Genomic DNA, 17,191 nt, shown 5'->3' on the forward strand with positions numbered 1-17,191 from the left:
AGGAGTAACGCCACCAGGCCCAGTACTCATGGTATTCCCCTTTTCAAGTGAGCCTGTGGAACCGCTTCGCTTGCCGCTGATCATCGAACGAGCTCACAGAATCGCAAATGTTAGATCAGACGACAAAGCACGCCGAGGGCATTAATAATGAAGTTCCTCAATTACAAAGACAAAGTCAGAGTATTGAATGCAGCCAGAGAAAAAAAAAAGTTCTGTACAAAGGCAAGCGAGTGATGCTCTTTCCTGATTTTTCAGCTGAGGTCAGCAAGAAACGCCAGCACTACAATGAGGTCAAGAAAGGTCTGGGTTACAGATTCATCTTCCCCTCACGGCTACAGTTGTCTTTCAAAGGAACTTCATATACTTTTGAAAACCCTGGTGAAGTTGAAGCCTTTTTGGACAATCCACCTGAGTAGAATCAAATAGAAATGGGATGAGTCACTGATGTAAAGAACTGGATTGAAAATATAATGCCAAAGACTTTAGACTTTGAGAATGCCCACACTATACACTTGTTTTGATAATTTTATTTATTATTATTATTATTCTATGTATGTGTATGTATATAAATAAATATATATATATATATATATATATATATATATATATATATATATATATATATATATATATATATATATATATTTATTTATTTTATTTTATTTATTTATTTTTTTTGCTGGACATTGTTTTGCATGGGCATGGTATTGCGTCTGAAAAAGTGCAAACAAAGGACTAAAATCAGTTGGACAAAGTATGCTCACCTTATAATTGAATATTAACTTTTTTTTCTTTTTTTTTTGTTAGACTTAATCTAAAATGATGTGTGGGGAAATGTACATTTTTAATCCTCCCTTTTTCTTGCATATCAGTGTAAATAGTTTGCTAAATTCTAAAGAGCTTAAGTATGGAAGTGATGGAGGGTCACGTGACGCCATGCAAGAAGCAGACGTGTGAGCGACGAGCTCTGTGCACTTTGCTAAATTTTTGATTATTTTCATGTTATAATTTGGTGAAATTTGATACACCCAGTTACACATTTGCTCTTTGAGGCAAAACATGGCAAAGAAGTCAAAATCCTCGGGCTCTGGAGACATTAAAAGACACTTACTTGTTCAGGATGAAAGCCCCGACAGGCTTACAGACCAGGGACTCGATATGGATGGTGCAGCGGGAGAAGGAATCCAGCGTCAGTTGTCCAACATGTCGGTGATGTTGATGAGGTTCTTGCTGACTTGGAGGATCTCGTTGTAATACGTCGATCGATTACGGCGATGGAAATAAAATTCTCTGAGATAGTTACAGGAGTGTCAGATGTTGAGAGACGAATCGATTTTCTGGAATCTTTGGAGAGGGAATTAACTGCTAATCTGCCCGTGACCAAAGTTGATTTGGAACATCTCCTTGAAAAGCTTGAAGATTCTGAGAATAGAAGCCGCAGGAATAATGTTTGAATTGTTGGAATTCCTGTGCATGAGGAGGGCAGAGATATGGTGAAATTTCTAGACGAGCTTTTCCTGAGTCTGCTCGACATAACAGGCCACAAGCTGGAAATCGAGCGAGCTCACAGAGTCTGATGAGGGAGACAGGCCCCGATCGATTCTGGCCAGATTTCTGAGATCATCCGATAAAGATCTGGTGTTGCGCCAGGCGAGGAGCAAAGGGAAGCGTTCTTGGAAGAACCATATTATTTTCTTGTTCCCGGACTTTGCAAACTCGACAAGAGAGAAACGCGATCGGTTCAAGGAATGTAAGAAACTCTTACATCAGAAAAAGATCACTTTTGCTCTGATGTTCCCTGCCAAACTGAGAATAGAAACGAAGGTCGGTCGCAAAGTATTTATATGTCCCAATCAGGCAATGTCTTTTATTGAATCAATGACTGAGTAAACTGCGATGGCTCCACCGAGCGGCTGGAGCCTGTTTTGTGGATTAACACTTTTCCTTAAAGAAACTTTTGCATTGATGAAAGATTACATTTGCATTGAAGTTCCCAGCCAGTTTGAGAATAGACACTACGGATGACCGCAAAATATCTACATGCTCACACAAAGGATGTCTTTTATAAAGTTGACGGATTGTGTAAGTCATGGTATATACGTTTATGCGGCCTTCGAGTGAATTGACTCGCCCATCCGGGGAACTGGGATGCCGGTTTTGTTTCTTTTTGTGTTGGCTCCGCCTAGCGGCTGGAGCTTGTTCTATTGAATAACACTCCTTTGGAACAGCTGTGGATTAATCTGTTCGTTCTTCATGCTTATTCCTCCAGCTGGCTGTGGTTTGGTTTGTTGAGTATTTTTACGGGACACTGGAATGATTACGTCATCCGCTGAACTCATAACGGCTGGCTCACTGAACAATCGTTTGTCTGTCCGAGGAATCTGAACGATTTATATCAGCTGGAATTTGTTTTGTGGAAGATCACACTTTTGAGACAGTTCTGTGAATTAATCTACATGTCCTTTGTGTTCATTCTTCCTATTGACTGGGCTTTTTTTACAAAGTATTTTCTGTTATGTAATTTTGCCTCACAAATTTGTCAAAAGTTTTCCTGCTGGGGAAAGTTGTCGTGGGGACTCGTGGGCGTTCATGGACCTTTTGAGTTTAGAGGGATTGTCGCCGGTTGTTTGACTAATGGGGAATGTGGTCTGTATAACTTTGTATTTGACACACAAGTTATTTTTTCTACTATATCAAAATGTCAAGTGTTAATATGAATGGATTGTCTCTCTCCACATGGAATGTGAATGGTTGGGGCACCCCATAAAAAGAAGGAAGGTTATTACTTTTCTTAAACGTAAGAAATATGATATAGTGTTTCTTCAAGAAACACATCTCTCCCCGCAGGAAGCTGAAAAATTTGGGAAGATATGGGGTGGACATGTTTTTTTTTTAGTGCTGGGTCAAGTATGATCAAGGGAGTCATTATATTGGTAAATAAACATCTACAATTCAAATGTCTCAAACAGATTAAAGATAAATTAGGGAGAGTCAATATTGTTTTAGCTGAAACTCAAGGGCAAAAGTTGATTTTGGCTAATATTTACGCACCTAACGCTGATGATCAGGGCTTTTTTATAGATCTTGAAGGGATGTTGCAAGCCGCTGGCACCCCTCATGATATAATATTGGGAGGAGACTTTAATCTTTTGATGGACTCAGTCCGTGATCATAGTGAAGCAAAAGTGTGTAAACCCCCTAGAGCAACATTGACGCTTCACAGGATGTGTAAAAATCTTGGTCTTACAGATATTTGGAAATTTCTGAACCCATCCGATAGGGACTATACATTCTTTTCATCAGTCCATAAGATTTATTCTAGAATAGATTTTTTTTGGTGTCCAAGTCCCTCATTTCATCTGTTGTTGATTGCTCAATTGGAAATATCTTAGTCTCAGATCACACTCTGGTGAGTTTAGAGGTGTTGCCATATACAGAGAAAAAGAAATCATATAGTTGGTGCCTTAATGTGTCCCTTTTGCAAAATCCTGATTTCCAACAAATGTTAAAGACTGAAATCAATGTTTATATGGAGACCAACTGGTCCTCAGTATCCTCTGTGGGCGTGGCTTGGGAGGCACTTAAGGCGGTTCTTAGGGGTCGGATCATACAGTATGCCTCATTCATTAAAAAACTCCAAAGCACAAGAACTTGTGGAGTTGGAAGGAAATATTAAAAGTGCCGAGGCAGAGCTGAAGCGCCATATGTCCGCTGATGGCCTCAGAGAATTGACCCGATTGAAATATAGATATAATACTATTTTGTCACGGAAAGTGGAGTTTTGGTTATTCAGGGCAAGACAGTCATACTTTGAGTCGGGGGACAAAGCAGGAAAACTTTTGGATAGATATATAAAGCAGAGAGAGTCTTTCTCTACCATTCCCTCAGTGAAATCTGCTGGTGGTGAAATATTTACCTCGGCCATTGATATTAATAATGCTTTTAAAGAATTCTCTTTTGATCTCTATAGTTCCAGGTCTTCATCCACTGATGAAGATATTAGGAACTTTGTGGAACCATTAGATCTCCCTAAACTGACAACTGTGCAAAAAAACTCTCTTGATTCTGAGATAACCTTGGAGGAGCTTGATGAGGTAATTAAGGCCTTGTCTACAGGCAAGTCTCCGGGGCCTGATGGCTTTTCCTGATGGAGTTTTTCAAATCTTATGCTACAGAACTGGCTCCACTTTTGTTAGAAGTTTATACGGAATCATTAAAGAACGGAAAGCTTCCTCCAACCATGACGCAAGCCCAGATCAGTCTGATTCTAAAAAAGGACAAAGATCCAAGCGAGTGTAAAAGTTACCGCCCAATTTCCCTGATCCAGTTAGATGTAAAAATTTTGTCCAAAATTCTGGCTAATCGATTAAGTAAAGTTATGACTTATACATATAGATCAGGTGGAGTTTATTCGAGGCCGTAGCTCTTCTGATAATATTAGGTGTCTCATCAATATCATGTGGTCAGTAGTGAATGATCAATCTCCGGTCGCTGCCATCTCTCTTGACGCCGGAAAGGCTTTTGATATGGTAGAATGGGATTATCTTTTTAAGATTTTGGAAAGGTATGGGTTCGGGAGTACATTTATTGGTTGGATTAAGTTGCCTTATAGACACCCTGTAGCAGCGGTGCAAACAAATGGGTTAATTTCAGATTATTTTACTCTGGATAGGGGCACCTGGCAGGGTTGCCCTCTTTCCCCATTATTGTTCTGTATTGCCCTGGAACCATTAGCAGCCGCAATAAGAAAGGAGGATGATTTTCCAGGGGTGATTGCGGGAGGTGTGGCGCATAAGCTTCTGCTTTACACAGATGATATTTTATTATTCGTCTCTGACCCTACTAGATCTATGCCTTGCCTCCACAGAATTATTAACTCCTTTTCCAAATTCTCAGGATACAAAGTCAATTGGTCTAAATCCGAAGCTTTGGCTTTGACAGCGTACTGTCCAGTTACGGCCTTCCAGCCGGGTGCCTTCCAGTGGCCCAAACAGGGCACTATATAAGTATTTGGGGATTTTATTCCCAGCAAATTTGTCTGATTTAGTCAGAGTTAATTTTGATCCCTTAATAAAAACGTTTTCGAATGATGTGGACAGGTAGGCTTCATTACACTTATCGATGATTGGGAAGGTTAATGTTATTAAAATGAATTGTATTCCAAAATTCAATTACTTACTGCAGTCTCTCCCTGTAGATGTCCCCCTCTCTTATTTCAAGCAATTTGATAGCATAGCGAAGTCCTTCATTTGGAATGGTAAGCGTCTCAGGTTAAATTTCAATAAGTTACATAGGCCGATTGACAAAGGTGGGTTAGGCCTACCGAAGATTTTGTTTTATTATTATGCATTCGGTCTCAGACATTTGGCTCATTGGTCGCTTCCACCTGAGAGAGCTCCTCCTTGGTTTTGTATTGAAAAGGAAGTTCTTGCCCCTATCTCGCCACTGCAAAGCCTTTCGATTAAACTAGCCGGAGAGGTTAAGTCGCACCCTGTTATTTTGCATTTGCACTCAATATGGACAAAAGTGTCCAGAGTGTTTAATTATGATATTTATTTAAACATAGCCTCGAGCATATGGCTGAACCCTAAAATATGTATTAATAAGTCCCCTTTCTGTTGGTCAGATTGGATTGTGAGGGGGGTTAATACACTTGGTGACCTATATGAGAGTGGAATATTGAGATCTTTTGAAAATTTGATTCAACATTTTGGGATTCTCAGATCTCAGTTCTTTAGGTATTTACAGCTGTGCCACCTGCTCTGCTCTGTTTTTGGGAATAGCATACACCCCCTAGAGCGGCAGATACTCTGGAAGTGGTGATTGCTGCTTTTGGGAAGGGTCATGAGGCATCAGTGTATTACTCCCTGTTAATTCAGAATCTGGGGGACGGAGCTTTAAATTCTCTCAAAAGATTATGGGAGGAAGATTTAAATTTGTTATTGGAGGAGGTAGAGTGGGCTGGGATCCTAAAAAGCATCAGGTCTGCATCTAGAGATGCAAGGATCCGTCTGATGCTATTTAAGATTTTGCATCGGCTCTACTGGACCCCCTCTAGATTGTATAGGCTTGGTCTTAAAGACTCACCCACCTGCTGGCGATGCCAGTCAGAAGACGGGGACATAACGCATATTTTTTGGGGTTGTATTAAGATTCAAGAATTTTGGTTGAGGATCCAGCATTTTATGTGTGACGTACTGGACACTCAGTTTTCATTTTGCCCCAGACTTTGTATTTTGGGTGATGGAGGGGTCCTGAATATAGGAGATAAATTTATGAAAAGCTGGGTCCTAACCAGCGTGATGATTGGCAGACAGCTAATCCTTAGGGGTTGGAAGTCAACTGATGCACCCTCATTTCGTGAGTGGTGCACCGAGTTGGGTAAAGTGGCAGCTTTCGAGGAGATGACTTCCAGACGGCTGGAGAACCTGTCAAGTTATGGCAGAAAATGGGGCAGTTATTTATCTTATTTGGAGAGGTCCAGGTGTGGTGCAGTGGAGGGAGACAATTTATTTTTTTTATTTTTTATTTTTTCCCTATATGTTGAACTTTGTCTCTTTTTTATGTACTATTTGTGTGTGTGTTTATATGTGGGTATTTAGTTATTTTATATTTACACACTATATTTTTTATTAACAATAAAAAAATGTAATAACAAAAAAAGTATGGAAGTGATGGCGAGATGTTGACACAACAAGAACAGTTCCTCGGGGAGTGAGTCGGTGAACCCGTGTTGTTCCTAGTGAAGTTAAATTCAGGGAATAAGGGTGGTTGAAGAGACTTGGGAAGTTTGTTTTTTATGTATAATTGTTCTTTGACTAGGGGCTGCTTTTTATTTTTGGTCTATAAGTTCATGAAGATGTCTATTCTGTTGTATTTGGAGACATGCCAGTGTTGAATAGAGAAAAATGGTACATTGGATATAACTAATAATAATGTCTAGAGAAGTAAAGCTTAAAATTACATCCTGGAACTGTAGGGGGCTTAACAGTATTTCAAAACTCAAGCAGGTCATGCTCCGACTCAAACAATTGCAGTGCAAGATTGTGTTCCTTCAAGAAACACATCTAAGGTCTGAAGTTATAATAAGGGTTAGAAAGAGATGGCCTGGACAAGTTTTTTCTGCATCTTATAGTAGTCAAGCACGAGGGGTAATTATCTTGATTCATAAATCTATACCATTTCAGATGTCTGAGGTAAAATGTGATACTATGGGAAGATATGTAATTGTAAAGGTTAACCCTTTTGTCAGAAACACTGAACTTGATTAACGTATATGGTCCCAATACAGATAATGCTGCATTCTTTACTAACCTATTCTTAACTATTTCCTCACAACATGGTCACTATATAATGGGAGGTGACTTTAATTGCACCCTAGATCTGGGTAAAGATCAATCTTCTGGAGTAGATAGGTCACACAATCAAACAAGAAAAGTACTGAATAATTTTATAAATGACCTAAATTTAATTGATATATGGAGAAACCAAAAGCCCACTGATATTCAATTCTCATGTTATACAAGTACGCAAAAAACTCACTCAAGAATTGACTATTTTCTTATGTTAGCACCTCTTCTGTCAAAAATTCAGGACTGTTGGTTTGATAGTATGGTACTATCAGATCATGCTTCTACTGTATATCTCTGATATATGTGGATGCTAATTTAAGAAGTGACCCACCAAACTGGAGATTACATCCAAAGTGTTTGGGCAATGCAAAATGTATTGAATATGTGGAACAACAGATTGACCTATATTTCGATATAAATACTTCAGAAACATCAGCTAGTATTATGTGGGAAGCATTTAAAGCCTTTATTAGAGGTTAAATAATTAGTTTCACTAAAACAAAATCAAAATTATGTAATCAAAAGTTAAATCTTCTGGATTCTTGATTGAAAGACCTAGAAAAAAGACAATTTCAAAACCAAATTAATGATACAAAAATTTATCAGAAAATGTTATTTCTTAGAGCCCAGTATGAAGAGATGTCCACCTCTAGAGTGGCAAGCAGTATGATGAAACTGAAACAAAGCTATTATGATCAAGGAGAAAAGCCAGGGAAACTTTTAGCATGGAGAATCAAACAGTTGCAGTCAGAAAGTGCTATTAATTCTATTCAGGAATATGGGGGAGATATTACGACGGATCCTGTCAAAACAAATAATGTGTTTAAAGAATTTTTTAGTTCTTTATACAGCTCAGAATATACAGAAGATAGGAAACAACAAGAAACTTTTTTAAAAGAGGTTAAAATTCCTAAGATCTCTAATGAAGTAAAAGACAATCTTGAAGCAGATTTATCAGAAGAGGAAGTTTTAAGTGTCATTGGACCAGATGAAATTCCTATTGACTTCTATAAGAAGTTTAAGAAATAATTAGCCTCTCCTATCTTAAATATGTTTAAATAGTCATACCAACAAGGTGTACTCACCCACCATCTTTAAGAGGTGCACTGATTATGCTCCTTATTAAACCCAACAAATTAAAAACAAAGTGTGAATCCTATGGTCCAATTTCATTACTAAACTCTGATACAAAGATACTTAGTAAGATATTGGCAAAAAGACTAGAAAATGTCTTACCAAATTTATACCACTTGCTATTACAGTACAAGCTTAAAGTAACATAAGTGGAATTAAGTTCGGCTCAATAACACACTACATATCCCTATATGTAGATGATGTTTTATTATTTCTTACCGAACTCAGCCAATCTATTCCAGCTTTACTCAATCTTATTAAAAGGTTCCGGAAATTTTCTGGCTATAAGATAAACTCGTCTAAATCCTCTATTTTATTTCTTAATCAAGAAGAAAAGTCAAAATTATCATACTTAAATTCCAGTCTTAATGTTACAGATTAATTTACATAGGACTTCAGATTATGTCAGATATAGAAAAAACAACCGCATTGAACTACAGTGCCCTAACAAATTCAGTTACTAAGTCTGTAGATAGATGGTCAAGTTTACCAATTTCATTAATTGGTAGAATTAATATACTGAAGATGAATATACTACCCAAATTACTATATAATTTCCAAAATATCCCTTTGCCCCCCACTGCTTCATTCTTCACCAATTTACAAAGAATGTTTATCCAGTTTATTTGGAATAATAAACATCCAAGAGTCCGGACATCTCTGCTTTACCTACCATATGATAGGGGAGGATTGAAACTCCCAAATATTCAATCATACTATTGGGCATCCCAATTAAGGGCGATAATGTTTCATTTTTCGGCAAGCACTCCTCCTAAATGGCTAGAAATTGAAAATTCATTTGTGAAATCTAAGATTCCTCTTAACTTATATCTTTATTCAGCCAATACAAAAATGTTACAGAAAAATTTGAGTGCAGTATCATTTAATCCAATAGTACTGAACATGATAAATGTCTGGGGGAAAGAGTCTTTATCTGTATTTAGCCCAATATGGGGGAATGAAAATTTTATACCTGGTCGAAAGGATTTAGGCTTTCGACTCTGGGCTGAGAATGGTGTGTGGAAAGTTAAAGACCTATACAAAGATGGTGTTCTAATGTCATTTGCTGATATTACTGACAAGTTAAAAATCCCTAAAAAACATTATAAATATTTACAAATTAGGAATTTTATACGTACTGCCCGGGGACAAGGGCTTGCTGAGCCAGAACTAACTAATCTGGAGAAATGTATATCTAAACCAAGCCAAGGTGGAGGACACATATCTTGTTTATACAACATGTTATTATTAGGTTCTCAGGAGTCATCTACATCCAGATTAGCCATGTGGGAACAAGACCTCGGATTGAAGATAGATAAGGAAAAATGGGAGCAAAAATGTGCAAAGGCCCAAACACAGACAGTTAACAGCAGACTAAAACTGTTACAGTACAATTGGCTTATGCGTATTTATATAACTCCGGTAAAATTAAATAAAATTTATAGCAATATACCAGATACTTGTTTTAAATGTAACAGTGAAAAAGGCACTTTAATTCATTGTATGTGGGAATGTGATAAAATAAAAGAGTTCTGGAAAGAAATTAATAATATGATATGGCATATAGTCTCGGTGAGATTACCACTGGATCCTGGGTTTTTCATTCTTGGTATTTATCCAGATAACTGGAATATTAAAAAGGATACTCAAGTATTGATAGACATGTGTATTCTACATGCCAAACGGCTCATCGCCATTTATTTGAAAAAGATAGAAAGGCCTAATATAACTCGATGGTTAAGAGAAATATCTTCATGCATTGCAATGGAAAAGATGACATATTCTAAAGGGTAAAGAAGACAAATTTAAGAAGGTCTGGAATCCCTTTTTATTATTTATTGAACATGGGGATATTAACAATATAATAAAGGAGGAACAAAATGCTTGATTAAGTATTATATTCATATGAAAATATATTTTAATGTGCACTATATTAACCCTACTTTATTGCTTATATCTGTGGTTATTATTGACTGCAATTTATGGTAAACTCTGACTCCCAAAGTACACATTGTATTATCCGATGTTGATTTGTGCTATTGCACTTTTCATGTAATATGAGCCCCGGTGTTTGTTTGTTTTGTTTGTTTTGTTTTTGTACATTATATGTGTTGTTACAGACATGTGATATACATTGTTTTGTAAGTGTTCAAGAAAATGTAATAAAAATAGTATTTAGAAAAAAAAAGAAAAGCGCTTGTTGCGATTGCACGAGATGATCACACATTCTCAAAAAGAAGGCTCAATTTCTCTTCATGTTTCTCACACCCCACACACTATGCTCAACTGCTTCCCTATGGCGAGTGGCTCTCTGTCTCTTATAAAGAGCGAACTGATGCACCTGCTGTCTCTTACTTGTCCCATCGGTCCCAGTAGTACTTGAGGTTTTGCACTCTATACTATAATGAATAGTTTGTTTATTAAACGCTGCCACTTTACACCGAAGATCTTTGTTTAACTTCTGTTTTGTTACTTTTAGTCTGTGTTTTTCTCCATCTCGTACTACACACATCCCTTTTATGAACATTTTTGGATTTAATCCAAATGAATTTTGGGTCCGTGCAGCAGTAACTTGATTGTGAGCTCTCTGTTGAATGTTGACTGCTATGTGCCAAGGATGCAGTTTGATATTGCACCGTTTATCTGTGATCCGGGCTGTGAGACCTGCAGGACATGGTTAGGTAGTGGTTCGTTTAATGACTCCCTCTTGTTTGGACATTTAATTTTTTCACTTGCACTCATTCTGTTTGGACTATCTGTTGGATCACAGTCCTGCTGATACTATCACTCTAGACTATACTGTTGACTTTTGCTCCATTATTGTTTGTATAGTACATTGTGTTCATTGTTATATTGTTTGGTTTGCTAGTTTTGTTTACATGTACTTTTATGTTTGAGCATTGGCTGAAAGTGCTATATAAAGTAAACATTATTGTAATTATTAATAGTAGTAACTCAGTCAATTGTATGACACGGTCTCATGAGCTGTCAACATGGCAGTGCCCATGAGGGGCTGACCCACTCCATGTAAAATTAAACAGCTTTTATTTCAATTACTGTTATGGCTGGAGTCTTCTCATGTGAGTGTACATCATTTTTAACATATTTCTAAAAAATGCTATTCAGGTCTTTGTGTAAAACTTTTTTAATAAGCAGAAACTTACTTAGTGCACCTTTAAAATCCACCAATGTAACCAGTGTGAAGAAATTAGATGCATATCTTGCAAATTATATTTGGATCTGATCTTTAGTTAATATGTAGGCCTATACACTGAACTTTGTCACAGCAGTCTTAGGTTGTGTAACACACAGATTTTGACTTTCTTGATTTAACATTTTATTTTGATTTAGATATTTGTCATAACACTGACATTTGTACAACAATTTGCATTCCAACTGCAGCTGCTGAAAATGTTATTGATTTCTTGTTCTGATACTATTAATAGCAGCATACCATGGATTCGAGCAAATGGAAATGGACACCCACTCACTTAATGATAAATAGAATACAATGTCAGAGTGTGTCTGTCAAGCATCAGCAAAGTTTTAAATTGTTCTCAAATTTGGAAATCAATCATCCAAATACTGCATTACTGAAAAAGTAATGCATTGAACGTTTACACCGCCAAACTGTCTCAACTTTCATTAAGATCTGCAAATGAGCTAATTCCCATAATGAACAAAGGCCTCAACATATCCAGATAATCAACTAAATTTGTGGTCCTTAATTTAGCTAAAATGGACTCCTATTCTGTGGCGCTAACTGTTCTTTATCTTCATTAGTATTGCTCTGTTGTTCACTCTACACTGTGGAATCGATTTTCTGTGGTGATCCATGCAGTCTGAGAATTAGACACATTATAGTAATGGTTTTAATGTCTTTGAACAGATGAATGAGAATCTGAGTAATCCTCAAACTCTTTGTTATTCATTGTCATTTACATACGCACAGCAACAGCCTGTTCCTGCCCATCTCATGACTTAACAATAAGGTCTCGATTAAGAAATAGACCGAAAAATACAATTCAGGAAAAGGAGCAAAAATCAGAATCAGTATTGATTTGGTTGCAACATGCACTTGTTTCATCGATATGCATAATTGCCTCAGCATTGTCAGTGGGGAAGTATATTACTGCCTCATTCCCAAAAGTTTCGTTTACATCCTCTCGACCTTGCTTTCTTATTGAAACAGCCATTGAAGAGTTGTGACACAAGTTATTCTTATTTGTGTGTTTTTGGCGCTGGCAATATTACAGCAATACATTTTAAATCCTCGCCATCTCTGACTGCACCTCAGTTAAATGTGGGTTTAATGTGATGTATTAAGAATCATAACCTGAGACTAGGATAGGAGATGTTTTAAATTTAGATTTTACTCCATTAAACATGTCTGAGTAAAGCCCATCCAATGACTTCAACTGACAGGCCAGAGAAAAAGACAAGGTTAAATACACTTCATACCATAATATTGTCCTGTCTCTTCCAAGAAGAGGTGCTTTATGATCTGTGTACTCATGGGGAAACAGAAAAGCTAGAAAAAGAGAAAGCCACAAGCAATCCTTGTGTCCACAAATGACTTTTAATTCCAGTCCATCAAAAAAAAAAAAAAAGAAAAAAAAAAAAAAAAAATCTCAGACATGAGATAATAGTTTAGTGTCTCATTTCTTCTGTCTTTGTCGAATGCACTGCTAGACTAGATATCTTTTATGTATTTGCACCAAAGTGTTGCACAGTAGAATTAATTTTTTTTTTAGTTGCTGTGCAATTTACATTCTGAGTTTATTCAAGAACACTTGCAGTTTTTTTCACTGCAGGTGTTTAAGGAAATCATTTTAGATGCTCTCGGACTTCCCTGCTGAAAAACTAGTGTATTTTGTGACCAGAATACTGTATGTTGTGTTTTGGATGCTGGTCCCCATCATGGAAAGCCAGTGTGCTGGTGTCCCAGTCAGGCTTTTTAAACTAAATTAACTAGCAAGACTTCCTTGGTCTCCCAGCTTTATCGGAACAAAAATGCTGCTTGATGAGCTTCACCAGCTATGTTTTGCTGGTACTTACTATGGCTATGCTGGTCAACCAGCTAGTCCAGCATCAAACCAGCACTACTAACCAGCATAAACTGGTTAATGCTGTTTGTTTTATTCAAGTCTAGAATAATGCTCTATTTCATTTGACCGTTCATATTTATTCTTGCTCCATCAGTTATAGTTATGCCGATATCAACTATTGGTTTCTTGTCTTAGTACGAAATGTGTTTAACTCAATTATTGTTTGTGTTATTATGAATTATGTGTAGTCCTTCTACAAGATGGAACAATATTTATACCTAAAATGAAATAATAAATAGATTATTAACCATTTTACACCATGCTGACCCTATCAGGGTGTAGACAGGGAATGGTTGACCTGGTAAGAAACACATTTAGTTGTATCTTTGAGAGATCAGAATAAAATGTGTCTATACAATAAACAGTTCCCCTTGGATATGCAACTTTTTTGTCAAATTATTATTTGTAAACATTACCATTAACAGTACAGGTAGGATTATTTTCATACTGTTCTGGATCTTTAAAAAAAATTGGTTAAACATCTTTAATAAATAATTTTGCATCTAGAATTCGAGGTATTATCCACAGATTTAAACAGTATGTACACAACTAAAATAGTCTGGACATAAAACATTTCACCCCTTTATTTCACATAACAAGAGGGCTGTGCTGTGATCCTTTTTGCTTGTTGAGTCTCCTCCTTGTGGTAGATCACAAGAATTGCAGCATGTGAAAGTATTTACATCACTTTAAATTGCATGTTGTCACTATAATATAACATTTAGCACTAGAAGTGACTTAAATGAGACAGAGGAATAGATTCTTTCATCAGGTAAGATTAGGTCAGTGTAAACACAATGAAAATCATTTGGAGTGGGGTTCCAAGCAGAAATTGTTGGTAAATTTAACAGACCATATTTTCAAGTAAAGGTTACACACAATTCTTGGTGGCTTTACTTAGAAATTCTCAAGAAAATGTACTTCGTAATACTCTGATTTAAGTAAACTTTACTCACTCAATGTTTTAACATTTTACTTGAGCAATGTAGCACTGAATTAAGCCATGCTTTTAAAAGTGTACTACCATTGCATTTCAATGCATTTTTAGCACACTTAGTCATGTACCACATGATACACACTTGGATGCTTAATGCATGCTATGTAAACTATCAAAAAACATCACCTTGCTTTAATGGCTGATGAAGTGATATCTTGAGCTGTGCATGCAGACATCAACACTCAGTGCACAAAACTCCATGACGATAACAGTAAAAAAAAAACAAAAAAACATTTTTAATCATTAATGGGTAATTTTAAATAGAAAATAAACTTCCAACTTCACAAAATAATAAGTTACCAAACCTAACAATGAAATCAACAATAAAAACGGTGTAAATCAACTTGCAAACAGTGAAACCATTCAAGTTCATTAATTATTCAAGCCCAGTGCATGCTGAGAACACCAGCTTAAAAAGTTAAGTAAAATTTACTTATTTCATGTAGTTGTGAAATTTACTTAAATTAGCAAATAAATATGACAAGGTTTTCTACTTTAGGATTGGTATATGATGATGCTTTTTAAAGATAACATACAAACATAAATAATATTTATTATAAGCTAGAGCATTTATTTTTACATGTCTGAATTGAATACAAATGTAAATTAATATTTTCAAATTCACACTTTAACTTATTCAGTGTAGAAAGTGCTTAATTGTTTCTGCTATATTTACTTCATTATAAAATATTTTTTTCAGTGCACATCGACACAGTGTTTGCCAATGATAATGAGACTTTTTAAAAATTGTATTGTTATTTTTTTAAAAGCCTATAGTAATAAGTTTAAAAACAATTGCAAGCTTAAATTTAACATTGATTAATTGTAAGTTTTTGGTAATTTGCAGTTTTTACCTTAAATGATCTATTTCTACTTGATCAACACTTAAAAATGACTGTTGTTTGTTTAACCTAATGTTAATTTAGTTGTGTGAAATAATATTGTATAAGGAATAAAATAATCTAAAATAATTTAGGTATTACTACATATACATGCATAAATATATATATTTTTTGTTATTTTTTTGTTGTTGTTTTGGTTACCTTTTCAAAACATTTTTGCAGTGAATGTAGGTGGGAATATTAAATGCTTTGAACCATTTGTCAGCTTGTACTGTGAGCATCCAAGGCAGCTTGTCAAAATGGACCAAAGGTTGTGAAGCCTCTATCTATATTATCCATTTCACTTTTGCTCTGATCTATTAGAGGACAGAACAGCCAAAATACTAATCATAGCGCAGTCCTGGATTTTCTTGAAAAAACTAACTGAACAGGGTTCTTAGAACAGTTAGTAAGCCTATCTTGGCCAGTATTAAGAGCATTTGCAAATGAGTGACAAAGTGCACAGTTCTAGAGGCATATCATTTACCACCAAGTGGGAAGTGAATGTGTCATGTTTGATAATTCAAACTGCCTGATAGATTTTATACCACTCACCCTATTTCCCTAAGGCTCTATTTTATGGTTGTACAGTGTAGAGCTAGAGAGGAATCGAGCACTGGAAGTGCAACCAAGTCTGCAGTATATTTGAGTACGATGACTGTAATTAGAGTGATTATTCCCAGAGACAGCTGAGAAAAAAAGGCAGCTGGCAGTGAGGACAGTTGCTATGGAAACCGGCATGGAGGCAGTAAAAAAAAAGGTTGGTTTGCTGTTGGTTATGTCATGTGTTTGGTGCGTATGCAAAAGTTTTTTCGTGGAATATTTTTTTTTTTGTGCAAGGTATTTAGTATGCATAAGCTAAAGTTGGCTATGAAAATTAGACTATAGCTTTATTTTTATGTTTTCATTCTTCATTTGAAATACTTAATCTCTTGGTTCCTTTCATTGCATAACTGGATTTGAAATTCTTTTTTATAACTCTTGTTCTCTGTGTTTCTCTCTCCGCCTCTCTCTTCCTTACTGTGTTCTAATGTGCTTATGCTCACATATTAGAATTCCATTCTGAAAAAAAGCTACTTGTGATTGCCCAAAGATAATCAGTGAGCCAGTCTGTAATTTACAATGACAGAATTATTGACAATAAACAATGATACTGTAGCACAAAAATCTTAAAGACCATGTATGCCTTATCTTAGGATATTAGTCTGACAGAGGCAGTCACGCCATGTCCCAGAAGAGCACTTACAAAAAATATATGAAAGCTCATCTAACATGGTGAAGGAACACTTGTGGTCATTAGTATTCCTCGTGAGGACAGCTGCTATACCCTCTATCCTCCCTGTTCGCCCAGATAGCCATTGAATTATGAAGCCAATCTGAGCTATGGTTTGGGTTGCTTAGCAACGGACTATTGAGTGGCACTGGGTCCCTGGTGATGGAGAGATAATCAAGGGTCTGTGTATGGGTGCATTTCCTGTTGGCCTGTGTGCTTATCTTGAAAGTGTCAAAAAGGAATGAAAGAAAGAAATACCCTAAACCCCTATGGCTATTATGGCACCAAGCAGAAACTTCAACATTCAACAAAACAAACTGATGATCAGTGGACACAAACAGTTGTGCTATTCCCTCATGCCAGTTTTCTTCTTGAATGATCTTATCTTGGTTGTCACTATCACAAAATAAAGCATTATGGTTTCTTGCATATTTAAAGAGCAAGAG

At 36.3% G+C, this 17,191-nt stretch overlaps 1 protein-coding gene across 1 annotated transcript in view; it reads left to right on the forward strand.

Moving 5' to 3' along the window:
• Positions 1 to 17,191, forward strand: part of LOC127451658 (receptor-type tyrosine-protein phosphatase N2-like) — a 275,203-nt gene that overhangs the window by 46,996 nt on the left and 211,016 nt on the right. The gene's annotated exons all lie outside the window — the stretch shown is intronic.

This window comes from Myxocyprinus asiaticus, chromosome 2 (genome assembly GCF_019703515.2).
Source record: "Myxocyprinus asiaticus isolate MX2 ecotype Aquarium Trade chromosome 2, UBuf_Myxa_2, whole genome shotgun sequence".
Classification (NCBI taxonomy): Eukaryota; Metazoa; Chordata; class Actinopteri; order Cypriniformes; family Catostomidae; genus Myxocyprinus; species Myxocyprinus asiaticus.